General features: G+C 42.2%; 1 long non-coding RNA gene across 1 annotated transcript; it reads left to right on the forward strand.

Moving 5' to 3' along the window:
* The first annotated feature begins 3,590 nt into the window (after positions 1–3,590).
* LOC123365668 lies at positions 3,591–12,998 on the forward strand. The gene is made up of 3 exons (XR_006577689.1): positions 3,591–3,727; positions 4,698–4,742; positions 12,416–12,998. It is a non-coding gene; the product is annotated as an uncharacterized LOC123365668 (long non-coding RNA).
* The last annotated feature ends 711 nt before the right edge of the window (positions 12,999–13,709 follow it).

A 13,709-nucleotide genomic window follows, 5' to 3' on the forward strand; every position in this document is an offset into this window, starting at 1 on the left:
CTCTTTTCCAAGCTGAAGAGTCCTAGCCTCTTTAATCTTTCCTCATATGGGACTCTCTCCAAACCCCTAATCATTTTAGTTGCCCTTTTCTGAACCTTTTCTAGTGCCAGTATATCTTTTTTGAGATGAGGAGACCACATCTGTATGCAGTATTCGAGATGTGGGCGCACCATGGATTTATATAAGGGCATTTGGGGATGGGGGAGCCAAGTAGTCTTGTCAGTAGCTTTTGAAATTGTATCCACAGTATTGCAAGGCTTGCAAGTACTGGGGTGCCCATAGCCAGGGCAATTTGAACAAAGGGATTTCAGGAGAGAAGAGCAACCAGCACCAGATGGAGGTTGTAGGGGCAGAGTGTGAAAGCAAGTGACTTCTATCCAATGCTGCAACAGATGTCCATAGTGGGGACCATGGTAGGTTTCAGGAAACTTTCCCACTTTTCCTCTCAGGGGACCTAAGTAGGGGAAGGGGAGCGTGGTCACTAACCCTCCCCCCCAGCCTCCCCTTTCCCTCTCCTGCCTTCTCCCCCTCAAGAAGGCAGGACACACTGAACCTAGCAGGGTAGCGGAACTAGCAAATAGGCAATGGGGATGGGGAGGAATCTGGTTTCTGAGGAGTTATGTTGGGGATGTCTGAGGTACACACACGTTCTACAGAAGGTGGTGGCATTACACAGGTATTGCAAGCTAACCTTCAGTTGTTGCAGCAGCTGGGAGCTTCCAAGGGTGCAGAGACTAGAGGGGTAATAATGGAAACCCAGCATGGGCTTAAGTTTGAAAGACCAGGCAATAGTCAGAGAGGAGCCAGGAGCTCTTTATGGGGTGGAGGTGATTTATGAGTACGTGAATTTATGGCATAGAATTGCTGCCGCAAGGGCAGCTTAATTCACCACCTGTCATACTTGTGAGGTAGGTCAGTTAATGACAGAATACACCAGGCCTTGTGTTCCGTGTGTTATGCCTCCATTGATGAGGCTGTGTGCATGGTTAGGTTTTATGGCCAAGGGGCACTGATGGCCAAGTGATATCAAGTCTGCTTTTTGACTGATGCTGAAGCATCCTTCTGACTTTAACCTTTCAGGTTTCTCTTTTGAAGGAAAGTTTTATTTTGATAAGCTATGCCCATGGGATAAGCAGTATCATGTTAGCATTTGAGAAATTTAATACAATGCTATACTGGGTAGTGATGCGGGAAGCTGATTTACAGCAGATAGTGCAATACTTAGATGACTTTTTGTTCATAGGCAGGGCATATTCAGACAAGTGTGTTAGCCTGATGGACACCTTTCAGGCCCTGACTAAATACATGGAGGTACCCCTAGTGGAGGAAAAATTGAGAGGCCTTCCACTATGTTGACCTACCTGGGCATTGAGCTGGACACACTGGTGGGTACATTGCAACTTCCTCAGGATAAGCCTCAGGAGCTACCTGGCTTGATTAGGAGGCCAGGAAAGTTATGCTCCATGAGATGCAATCTATTATTGGGCATCTTAACTTTACCTGCTGGGTTGTGGCCTCAGGATGGGCATTCTGTGCCTGGCTTGCAGTGGCCACTGCAGGCATAGCCAGACTTCATTTTATGAGAGTTACTAGAGATATGAAGGAGGATTTTGGGATGTAACAGTTTGAGCCATGCTAAAGGAGCATAATTGTAGAGGGAGGAATGGATACTTGAGGCTGATTTAAAGATCCATTCAGATGCTTCACAAGGTATTTGTTTTGGAGTATTTTACCAAGGCACGTGGTGTGCTCAGAAAAGGCCCTCCACCTGGATACAAAAGGGAATAGTGAAGGATATAACATTTCCGGAATTTTCCCCCACCAATTGTAGTTGCAGAGGTCATTTGGAGAATGAAGTTCACTAATAAAATGGGTGTTTCTGGTGTGACATGGCAGCAGTACATGTTCTTAATCGCCAGCCCTCCAGATCGCACAGGTCATAAGTTTTGTGAGGGCATTTGTACTACAATGTTTAAACTTCAATAACTGTTTCTCTTCCAAACGTGTGCTCGGGGTCGATAATGACATAGCAGATGCATGGTCTCATTTTCAGATGGACAGAATTCAGGAGCTGGGACAAAATTTGCCGCTGAGCAGCAGAATCACAGAGCCCTGCCACTGTGTGGGCAGGGAAGCCCCCAGCACTGTCTGACCCATCCTTGGCAGAAGCAGGAGGGGAAGCCCCCACACCCAATCCCACTCTCCAGCAGAAGCACCAGGCTGGCAGGGCAGGAGAAGCCCCAGTGTCCCGATCCTGGTTCCCCACAGAAGTGTGGGGGAAGCCCCAGCACCCAGAACCCATTGCAGCCCTGGGACTGGAGGAATTCTCACTCTCTACTGTGGCCCCAGTGATGGCATGGGGACAGGGCTTCTCCAATCTCGGGGCTGCAGTGGGAGGAGACAGAAAGGAGCAAATGGGTTGCGGGGGCCATGGTGGGAGAGTAATCTAGGGGGGACCCTGGCTGGAATAGGGGCAGGCTGGGAAGGGGCAGAAAGGAGTGGGGATGTGGGCAAGACTGCAGGTGGAAGTTGTGGGGAGCCCCCCTCCACTTGCTCTGGCCGAGGGAACCTTAATCCACCTCTGAGCAGGAGGCCATATTTGGTATTTTTCAAATTCACCTGATATTTAAAAGCATTTTGTTCTGTTTTCACATACAGATGTGCTACTACAATGGGATTTTTCAACCTGTTTATCAACTAATTGTTAAATACTTCACTTTATTATATAGTTATATAATATCTCCAAGAGTCAGGATTGAGAAGGACATACTACACCTCTGTAATTTATGTACCTTTACATTAGGAATTGTTCCATTTAATATTAGACAGGTGAAAATAAATGAAATAAGAGAAGATGACAGGTTCATGTTTAGCTCTTTTCCTTGCTAAAGGTTCTGAACTTATGGGTAATGACCTCCCCCCATTAGTAACTCTAAACGCCACAGGGGATGCCAGCAGGTGCTGAGGGCGGGGGGGATCATTCTTGCAATATTGATACTTCCCTACCAGAAATAAAGGATTCTGACATTCTATTAAATTGCATGGGAACTGATCCCTACTTGCAAGTGCTTTGGACACTGACAAGAATGATTCCAGGGAGCAGTTAGAAGTACTGCAGCATGTTGAGTCTCAAAGGCAGTGGCAGGGAAGGGTCTGCACAGGTAGCTATAATAGGAGAATGTTTGAGATCATCAGGTTTTAATCTCTTACCTGTTCCAAAGCTTTAGAATGATGGCATATATCAGGGAACCAGAAACCACTGGGAATGAAACATAAACCCTGCATGATTTACACGCCAGTAGGAATCCAGACGATAATAGTAAATTATTATACAGAGACAAACACACTGAATAAATATAACAGAATACTGTGTAAGTCCCTGCATACTGATTTCACTGATGCCATTATGTCATTTTCTGTGAAAGTTGCTTCCTGATACACTGCAGCTTGATGGAAAGATAGTAAATATAGATATAGATATCAAGTGAATCACGTTAAGTTCAAACAGGCAAGGAAAAATAGACGGAGGGGAAAAAAAAAACCCTTGTAGTCACAGGGCTTTTGTTTAAACACAGTGAAACAAGCATGATGAGCTTCACAACCCCTTTCCCTTGGATCTGAGATTGAGACTGACAGCCAAGAATAAAAAGGAGCTAACCTGACTGATATTCTGAGTTTAACTGATATTCTGAGTTGGCCAGTTGCATGTTTTCTCGCTATATTTCAGGTATTTAACATTGTATTTTATTTATGTATATGCTCAATACTTTTTACAAATCGCAGAAAACTTATATGGAAAATCTGCTGGGTCGTCCCCCCCGCCCCCCGCCGGGAGAGAGAGAGAGTTTACCCAGAGTGAGAGACTGATGAGATAGAAATGAAGAACACTGATTCACCATCTGATGCACCAAGTGAAAATGAAAATAAATGAGTGATTTAATCAGCTGAGTTGGGAAGAATGAAGCTGGATGAAATTGCCAAGTTCAGAGAAAGCGTCTCAGGAGTTGGTAGAGTTAAACAATGTTGACTAACTCCAAGCGATGGAATGAAAAGATTGAGCAGGAATGCTGCCAATGGCTATATTTAACGTTTTCAAAATAAGATGAATCTGGAAAGGTAATCCGCTGTGCCAAAATATTAAAGGAAACCATAAACTATAAGAATTCTTTGGTGACCATAAAAATAAATTAGGAAAGCAACTGTCTATTAAATATTGTCAGCTAATTAAATAAAGTTGCAGCCTGCCCTGCTGTAGATTACAGGGTAGGGGGAATCTGTTATTTTTAGCGTATAGTACAGCCTCTATGTTTGTTTCTCTTGTGAGAATGTGGAGGGCTTAGCTCTGGAAGTATCTTCCAAATGACCAACCTTCTTTCCATGCATATGCAGCACAGTTTCCAAGTTAGTCAATTTAGGAAGGCAGCAAGGATTCAGAGTGTTCTTTTATAGAGTCAATTTCCAATGCTATGGGTGGGTGGTTCAGAAATTCAAAAATGCTTCTGTTCCGGAAGCCTGAAACTCAGCTTCTGGGCTGTTCCAAAGTCCCTTGTCACATAAAGGTATGATACACCGGTACATTCGGTCTTTCAATACAAGGAAAGGGTTAAACTATTGGAGAAAGTTTGCCACCACTGTGCAGTATGTCCTTAGGCAAGTCTGCATGCTGTGCCTAGTATATGTTTTTTCTACTCACCCAGGATGAAACTGAACTTGATGGCTTCACTCTCTGTGTCAAGGCAGAGGTCAGTATCCAGTGTCTACTGTTTCAGGCTCTATTCGTGTGAGCCACTTTCCATCATTTTTCAATGTGTGTATGGGTGTATGTGGAGAAGAATTTGAAAGAGTCTTTCTTGCTGCTTGTAAAGGACTACCTTGTAGCACCCTCTTCTGGCTGCTCCCAGGCTTGTGCCTGCAGATCCAGCTCCCTCCCTCAGAAAATCCTGCCTGGGGCCCTATCACAGAATCCAGGCAGGACAGTTTCCAGTCAGATTAATTAGTGTGGGTTTTATTTCAAGCTTTCTTAAAGAAAACCTGCATCACAGCTTCACAGTCTCTCCCACCAAAGTCTGTATAGGTTTAAGTTCCTATCCCCTAAGTCTGTCCCTCACCCCATGATCTCATCAACCCGAAAGTTCCTGGTTCTTACCTCAGAGCCTTTTTTGTGATAACAGGGATTTCCCCAGCCTCTTTGCTGTCCATCAGTATCTTAGACCTACTCCTTCTCCCAGCAGTTACTCCAGCCTCTGGCAAGTATTACAGCCCCCTTTTTTAGTTCCTGCTCCTCCCTTTATAAGGATCAGTCAATTAGGTTGCCTGGCTTTCCCCAGGTGCAGCAGGTGGGGCTAATTAGCCAGCTGCAGGTCTCTGACTCCAGAAGAATACTAGTCTTTATCCCGTTACAGTGCCCCAAACCTATCCTCTGCCTCCCCCCAACTTGGTGCAGATTGAATGACAAGGAGCCCACACGGAAGGTAGCAAAGAGTCCTGTGGCACCTTATAGACTAACAGATGTATTGGAGCATGAGCTTTCGTGGGTGAATACCTACTTCACTGGATGCATGCATGGCACAGGACTCTTTGCTGCTTTTACAGATCCAGACTAACATGACTACCCCTCTGATACTTCACACGGAAGGTGTGGTTTTACTATCAAGGCTTGCATTTAAGCAACTACATTATTTTGATTTAACCATTACATAACAGAGCAATGATATCCCACTGTAAGCCTCATCCTACCAGCCTGTTCTGCCCCTATCGCCTAGCGACCCAGCTTCCAAAGTGGAGGATGAGCTTTGGTCTGGGAAACAACATGCTGCATCCTTACACAACAAGAACAGCTACTCCACTCAAAGGGGGCTTCCATGATGGCAGAATGGAGGAGCAGCTGCAGCCGTGGAAGGCTCCCATTCTGTGGACATAGGCTTTGCTCTGCAGGTGAAGGGGGCATACAGCCATTGATGCTGAGGCTAGTAAGCTGCCTTGAGAGGCCAGTGGACTAATGTGCTTGCCTCATACCTTTCAACCATTAGTTTTACCTTGTGGATGTGGGAAAAGGTGAATTTAGTTTGGTGGTTTCATTACAGTCCCCCATGCAACAATGTCTAGCTCACAAAAACACCATACAATTCAACACAAGCATGACAACCTGTGCTCAGAGGATGCATAGTTAGCCAATGCTGTAAGTCAGGACTGAAGTGCCTGTGCAGAGATGTATGAGATGTTAATGCACAGCTCCTATCAGCACTGTGCCTCGCACCAGCCAATGCTATAAATCTCCCATTTCCATGAACACTAAAATCCACCAAACTCACAAAGAAAAATAAATGCAATAAAAAGTGTTTTCCCAGTGCCTAAATACAGTTTATTTTTTTATGAATATACATGTGCTTTTTTGCAACCTACCTTAAATCTAGTGCGCTGTCAAGAGCTGTGTAAATGGGAGCTAGAATATATGCAATGTCCCTTTGGAAAAAAAAACTTAAACACAAACATAAACCATTTTCTAAGTTCCTTGAAATATAGTGTGTTCGTTCTGAATATCTTTGATCTTTTCTTGATGCTCCCCAGCATGAAATAATTCCTTGTATGGAGTAAGTACATCTCAGGACAGGGCATTTTCAAGTTTACTGTACACTCAGTAGAGAGCCATAGCAAATACAATGGAATTTCAGGCCTGGACATAGACATAGAATAATAGAACTGGAAGGGACCTCGAGAAGTCATCTAGTCCAGTCCCCTGTACTCAAGGCAGGACTAAGTCTTATCTAGACCATCCCTGACAGGTGTTTGTCTAACCTGCTCTTAAAAATCCCCAATGATGGAGATTCAACAACCTTTCTTGGCAATTTATTCCAGTGCTTAACCACCCTGACAGTTAGGAAGTTTTTCCTAAAGTCCAACCTAAACCTCCCTTGCTGCAATTTAAGCCCATTACGTCTTGTCCTATCCTCAGAGGTTAAGAAGAACTATTTTTCTCCCTTCTCCTTGTAACAACCTTTTATGTACTTGAAAACTGTTAACATGTCCCCTCTCAGTCTTCTCTTCTCCACACTAAACAAAGCCAATCTTCCCTCATGGATCAGGTTTTCTAGACCTTTAATCATTTTTATTGCTCTTACCTGGACTTTCTCCAATTTGTCCACATCTTTCCTGAAATGTGGCACACAGAACTGGATACAATACTCCAGTTGAGGCCTAATCAGTGCGAAGTAGAGCGGAAGAATTACTTCTTGTGTCTTGCTTACAATAGTCCTGCTAATACATTCCAGAATGATGTTTGCTTTTTTTGCAACAGTGTTACACTGTTGACTCATATTTAGCTTGTGATTCACTATAACCCCCAGATCCCTTTCCGCATTACTCCTTCCTAGGCAGTCATTTCCCATTTTGTATGTGTGCAACTTATTGTTCCTTCCTAAGTGGAGTACTTTGCATTTGTCCTTATTGAATTTCATCCTATTTACTTCAGACCATTTATCCTGTTTGTCTGGATCATTTTGAATTATAATTCTATCCTCCAAAGCACTTGCAACCCCTCCCAGCTTGGTATCATCCACAAACTTTATAAGTCTACCCTTTATGCCATTATCTAAATCATTTATGAAGATATTGAACAGAACCTGACCCAGAACCGATCCCTGAGGGACCCCACTCGTTATGCCTTTCCAGCATGACTGTGAACCGCTGATAACTACTGTCTGGGAATGATTTTTCAACCAGTTATGCACCCACCTTATAGTAGATCCATGTAAGTTGTATTTCCCTAATTTTTTTGTTAGAAGGTCATGCAAGACAGTAACAAAAGCCTTATTAAAGTCAAGATATACCACATCTACTGCTTCCCCCTATCCACAAGGCTTGTTACCTTGTCAAAGAAAGCTATCAGGTTGGTTTGACATGATTTGTTCTTGACAAATCATGCTTACTGTTACTTATCACCTCATTATCTTCTAGGTGTTTGTAAATTGATTTCTTAATTATTTGCTCCATTATTTTTTCGGGTACAGAAGTTAAGCTGACTGGTCTGTAATTCCCCGGGTTGTTCTTATTTCCCTTTTTATAGATGGGCACTATATTTTCCCTTTTCCAGTCTTCTGGAATGTCTCTTGTCTTCCATGACTTTTCAAAGATAATTGCTAATGGCTCAGATAGCTCCTCACTCAGCTCCTTGAGCATTTCATCAGGCCTTGTGCTGATTTAAAGACATCTAACTTATATAGTGATTTTTAACTTGTTCTTTCCCTATTTTAGACTCTGATGCTATCTCATTTTCACTGGTATTCATTATGTTAGACATCCAGTCGCCACCAACCTTTTCCGTGAAAATCAAAACAAAGAAGTCATGAAGCCCCTCTGCCATTTCCACATTTTCTTTTATTGTCTCCCCCACCATTGAGTAACGGTCCTACTCTTTCCTTGGTCTTCCTCTTGCTTCTAATGTATTTTTAGAATGTTTTCTTGTTACCCTTTATGACTCTGGCTAATTTGATATTTTGTGCCTTGGCCTTTCTAATTTTGTCCCTACCTACTTGTGTTATTTGTTCATATTCATCCTTTGTAATTTGACTGAGTTTCCACTTTTTGTAGGACTCTTTTTTTTAGTTTTAGATCATTGAAGATCTCTTGGTTAAACCAGGGTGGTCTCTAGCCATACTTCCTATCTTGCCTATGCAGTGGAACAGTTTACTCTTGTGCCCTTAATAATGTCTTTTTGAAAAACTGCCAACTGTCTTCAATTGTTTTTCCCCTTAGACTTGCTTCCCATGGGATTTTATCTACCAACTCCATGAGTTTGCTAAAGTCTGCCTTCTTGAAATCTATTGTCTTTATTGTGCTGTTCTCCCTCCTACCATTCCTTAGAATCATGACCTGTACCATAACAGTTGTATTTCTATTAGTTTTTGAAGGAGGGACATATGCAAAATATAAACTTGTTATGTTTATTAAACTGTTTCTTTTTATGATTGTGATTACTATTATTACAATTTTATCATGAGAGAATTATTGTTTCATTTGTAGTTTGAACTTTCTATTACAGTAAGAGAAATGGGACTCCTCTTACTATTATGTATATTGAGAGATTTGTGAAATGACAAAACATCCATTAATGTAGCTGTAGAGCAATAACACTGAAAACATGTTAACATTCGTGCATCCACTGTTGATGATAGTCCTATTAACACTGACTTGATTTTTCTTTTTTCAAATAATGTTTCAGATTAGCTAAAAATAAACATTTCTAATATAGCATGATTCCTGGGATGGTTTAGGTTTCAAGAGAATATATACATAAGTTTTAGTGAAATCAATAAAAGACCTTGTAACTGTATAAGAAATATCAATATGGCACTGCCCTGCTATCTGCTTCCAATTCCAGTGCACTAAAACACATTAGTATTCTGGTCCTGCATATAGCTTACAACATCTTGAAATGCATATAATTATTTTGCTCATAACCACACTCTTGAAATGGGCTTGATAGATAAGGCTAAGTAAGACAAAAGAATAGATTTGTTTGTGTAAAGATTATTTTAAGCTTGCTAGAAGCAGTAGTGAAATCTCAGGAGAGGAAATAAAAAGCAGGCAGGCAATCTGTGTGCCTCTCATCTCCCTGCAATTCCTAGAGGTTACATATAAGAAGCTTAGGAAACAACATTCAGACACAATTGAAAGGCTTCCTAATGAAAACAAATTTGCCATGTTTGATGGTTTATATTTATCATCATTCTTTGACAGCAGCATAATGTGGAAAGACAATTTAATGCAATACAATGATTTCACTTTATAAACAAATTGTTTGGGATAGTTCCTTTACAAACACAGAAAGAATTCAAATGACACTGGAATAACCCAAGCCCAAAACTTTAAATGGAAGGAAGGTAGACGTTGATGAAAGTAATTCCATCCTTTCCCCTGTTGTTTCATTTTCTATGGGAAATGGCAATTTCAGAAAGTGAAGTAGTTCTGATGCTTTGGCCAATGGAAATATGATAACTGTGGGGACAATCCTGAAGTCCTTATTCACGCAGAACTCTGATTAACAACATATGCATCTGACTTCTGAGACAGAAAGCCCTTTGAGCCCTAATGAATCCATGATCTCCAAATGCAGGATTGTTCTATTTCAATATGTTTTTTTAATAACTTCAGTGATGGAACCAACATTACAGTATATTCCTTGGGAGACTGGGAGACCACTCCATAGATTAACTGACTTTATTATTAGGAAAGTGTTCATATTACGTTAAAGCTTCCTCTGCTCATCTTCATCCCTCTATTTCTTCCAAGAGACACTGTACAGTTCCTCCCATTTCTTAACATTGGTGCCTATCATGTGTCTGGTAATCAATTAGCTCTTTGTAATCTGTTAGCCAACCTGTACATATTTTAGCCCAGGGATTGGCAACCTTTGGCACATAGCCCGCCAGGTTAAGCACCCTGGCGGGCCGGGCCGGTTTGTTTACCTGCCACGTCCGCAGGTTCGGCCAATCGCAGCTCCCACTGGCTGCAGTTCGCCGCTCCAGGCCAATGGGGGCTGCGGGAAGCGGCGGCCAGCACATCCCTCGGCCCATGCCACTTTCTGCTGCCTCCATTGGCCTGAAGCGGGGAACCACAGCCAGAGGGAGCCATGATCAGCCGAACCTGCGGACGCGGCAGGTAAACAAACTGGCCCACCAGAGTGCTTACCCTGGTGGGTTGTGTGCCAAAGGTTGCCGATCCCTGCTTTAGTCTTTTCTTATGGTCATGATCTTCCTCAGAACTTTATAATTTCAGTTGATCTGCTCTGTATTCCTTCCATTTTATCAATGTCTTCCTTGTATTGGTGACCTCAAAACTCCAGGGGCTCTATTGAAATCAATAGGAGCTACTCCAATCCATGGTACAGAGAATAAGGGCAGGTCTACACTACAAATATATACTGGTGCAGCTGTGCTGCTGTAGCATGTTTGTTGAAGATGCTTTAAGCTGATGGGAGAGAGCTCTCCTGTTGGTTTAATAACTCTACTTCTGTGAGAGGCCACAGCTATGTTGCAGAAGCTCTCCCACTAATGTAGCACTTTCTACACAGTAGGTTAAGGTCAGTATGACTACATCGCTCAGGGGTGTAGATTTTTCACACCTGTGAGAGACGTAGTTAAACCAAAGTAAATATGTAGTGTAGACCAAGCCTAAGCCCCTTGCTGCATTCAAAGTTAATTCATAGAAGGTTAAAATAACATACATTAAAACAGGGGTGAGCAAACTTTTTGGCCTGAGGGCCACATCGGAGAATAGAAATTGTATGGAGGGCTATGAATGCTCACAAAATTGGGGTTGGGGTGCGGGAGGGGGTATGGGCTCTGGGGTGGGGCTGGGGATGAGATGTTTGGGGTGCAGGAGGGTGCTCTGGGCTGAGATCGAGGGGTTTGGAGAGCAGGAGGGGGATCAGGGCTGGGGCAGGAGGTTGGGGTATGGGGAGAGGCTCAGGGGTGTAGGTTCCGAGCGGTGCTTACCTCAAGCAGCTCCCGGAAGCAGTGGCATGTCTCTTCTCCGGCTCCTATGTGGAGGCGTGGCCAGGTGGCTTGGCACACTGCCCTATCTGCAGGCACTGCCCCTGCAGCTCCCATTGGAGTCCTGTAGGGGTCCATTGGAGCACGTAGGAGCCAGTGTGGGTCCTAGGCCTGGCTTCCGGGAGCCGTGTGGTGCGGCCCCCAATCCTGCGCCCCAGCCGGAGCGCCAGAAAGAGGCCAAGACGCATGGTGCAACCCTTTACCCAGCACCCTGGCCAGAGCACTGGAGCAGGGCTGAGACATGGTGCAGCTCGTAGGCCGGCTTAAAATGACTCATGGATCTGGCCCACGGGCCGTAGTTTGCCCACCCCTGCATTAAAAGAACATCATTTTTTGTTTACAAAGTCAGGAACACTAAAGACAGGACATGACAGGATTTGTCTGTGCAACCTTAATTCTACTCCCTTGTATGAATGCAGTATGATGTAGTCTTTGATTATGTAATTGCACGCTATTATATTTATTATTTATTTGTCTTCAGTTCACAGGAGGAATGATGGTCAGGGGAAAAGATCAAAATAGATTTTTTTGTTATAATGAAAAATGTTTAGGCAATCTCAATACAGAGGCCACTATCAGTCCTGGTATATCTACTTTGCTGTCCACTACCAACCCCAATCTTTCTGGCATTATTGCTTTCCATGTGCTACCCTTGCCTTAGACAGTAAGTTTGTGATTTGGATAAGTGTTCTCAAAATGGGTTTTTATTCCGATAGAAATGACATTTTAAAAAACAATTTATCTCAATTTTTTAATGTGTATAAATCAATATTTATTTAATCAGTATTTTCCTAAGTGCTTGCAGTATGTCCTGGTTTAATATTGGCTGTGAGTTTAATTAATGATCGTCTTTCATTCTTTTCCAGTTCATTAATGAAGAAGTTAAAATCAGACCCAACCTTCGACTTGCTCTTACATACCGAAAGTAATGAAAAATTACAAGTTTCTCTGGAGTAACCCAAATGTACTAATTCCTATAGTAATTGATATCATGCTTGCAATAGCTCATAATTAGTTGGAATACCAACTGTTCTGAAATACGATGGAGAACTCCATAGTAATATTAACCCAATGCTTAGCTTATATTTAAAACTAGTTTTTATTCCCAAAGCAACTGATTAAACAAAACCCCTCAACAACCCTGCAATCAATGGGATTTTCACCTTCAAGTTGTCAGTGATTTTAAGAAACAAAGAAAACATAAATATGCAGTAGTTACCCAGTAATTCTTAGACCTTTGCATTTTTAGATGTCTGTCAACTGCTTTTATTACATCAACCAAACATTGTATTCAGGATTATAAAACTCTTTGTTTTATCCTATTTATCTGTCTCTCAATACATATCCCTGGACAATGTCATGCACAGAAGCTTTACGCAATAACAAATTGTTGATCTGTGGAGAATATTATGTTTTCCCCTTTTCATGTTTAAGACACACATTATTAATGTGTATTTATTTATAGAATTTTTAAAGATTGAGTCTCTTTCTTGTTCATTACTAGTCTCATATTCTCTTTTCACTAAGCCATTTACTCCTGAAATATGACAGAAGATAAAATACAGTAGAAATCTATAAAGCCTTAGAGTGGATAAATGTGTGATATCATCTGCTATTCAGAATGGATATATACTTACGCACCATGGAGTCTGGACTTTTCAAATGAGCCTATGGGAATTAGATGCCAATTCCTCTTAAATGGTATTTGGGTGCCTAACTCTCTTAGGCTACTTTGAAAATCCCAGCGGTAAAGTATAAATGCTACACAAGGGAGGAGGAGTGACTATGATACGTTAAATATTTCCAGGAGGTATTGATGATGACCTACAACTCATGAATATCAGAGCAAATAGGAACCACCACGAGTTACTAAAGGTCATCAGTAACAAATAGAAGTAAATAATGCATCTACAATCTACATTGGATAGTCTGTCTAAGCAATAGCTTATTTTTATTTTTATGGTTTTATTTTCCCTGACATTTTACTTTGAGAATTAGTAGCTGAAATTCCATACTGTCACCAGGGTGTAATTCATAAAGTTATGTGTGTAGACGAGCTGAGAACAGGGGCTCTTGTTTCCATGTGCTGGGTTATAGTGAGCAATGTTGCCATTTGGACACATTCCCCAACGTTTGTGCACATAGCTGCCCCCTGGCTGG

Source organism: Mauremys mutica, chromosome 3 (assembly GCF_020497125.1).
Source record: "Mauremys mutica isolate MM-2020 ecotype Southern chromosome 3, ASM2049712v1, whole genome shotgun sequence".
Classification (NCBI taxonomy): Eukaryota; Metazoa; Chordata; order Testudines; family Geoemydidae; genus Mauremys; species Mauremys mutica.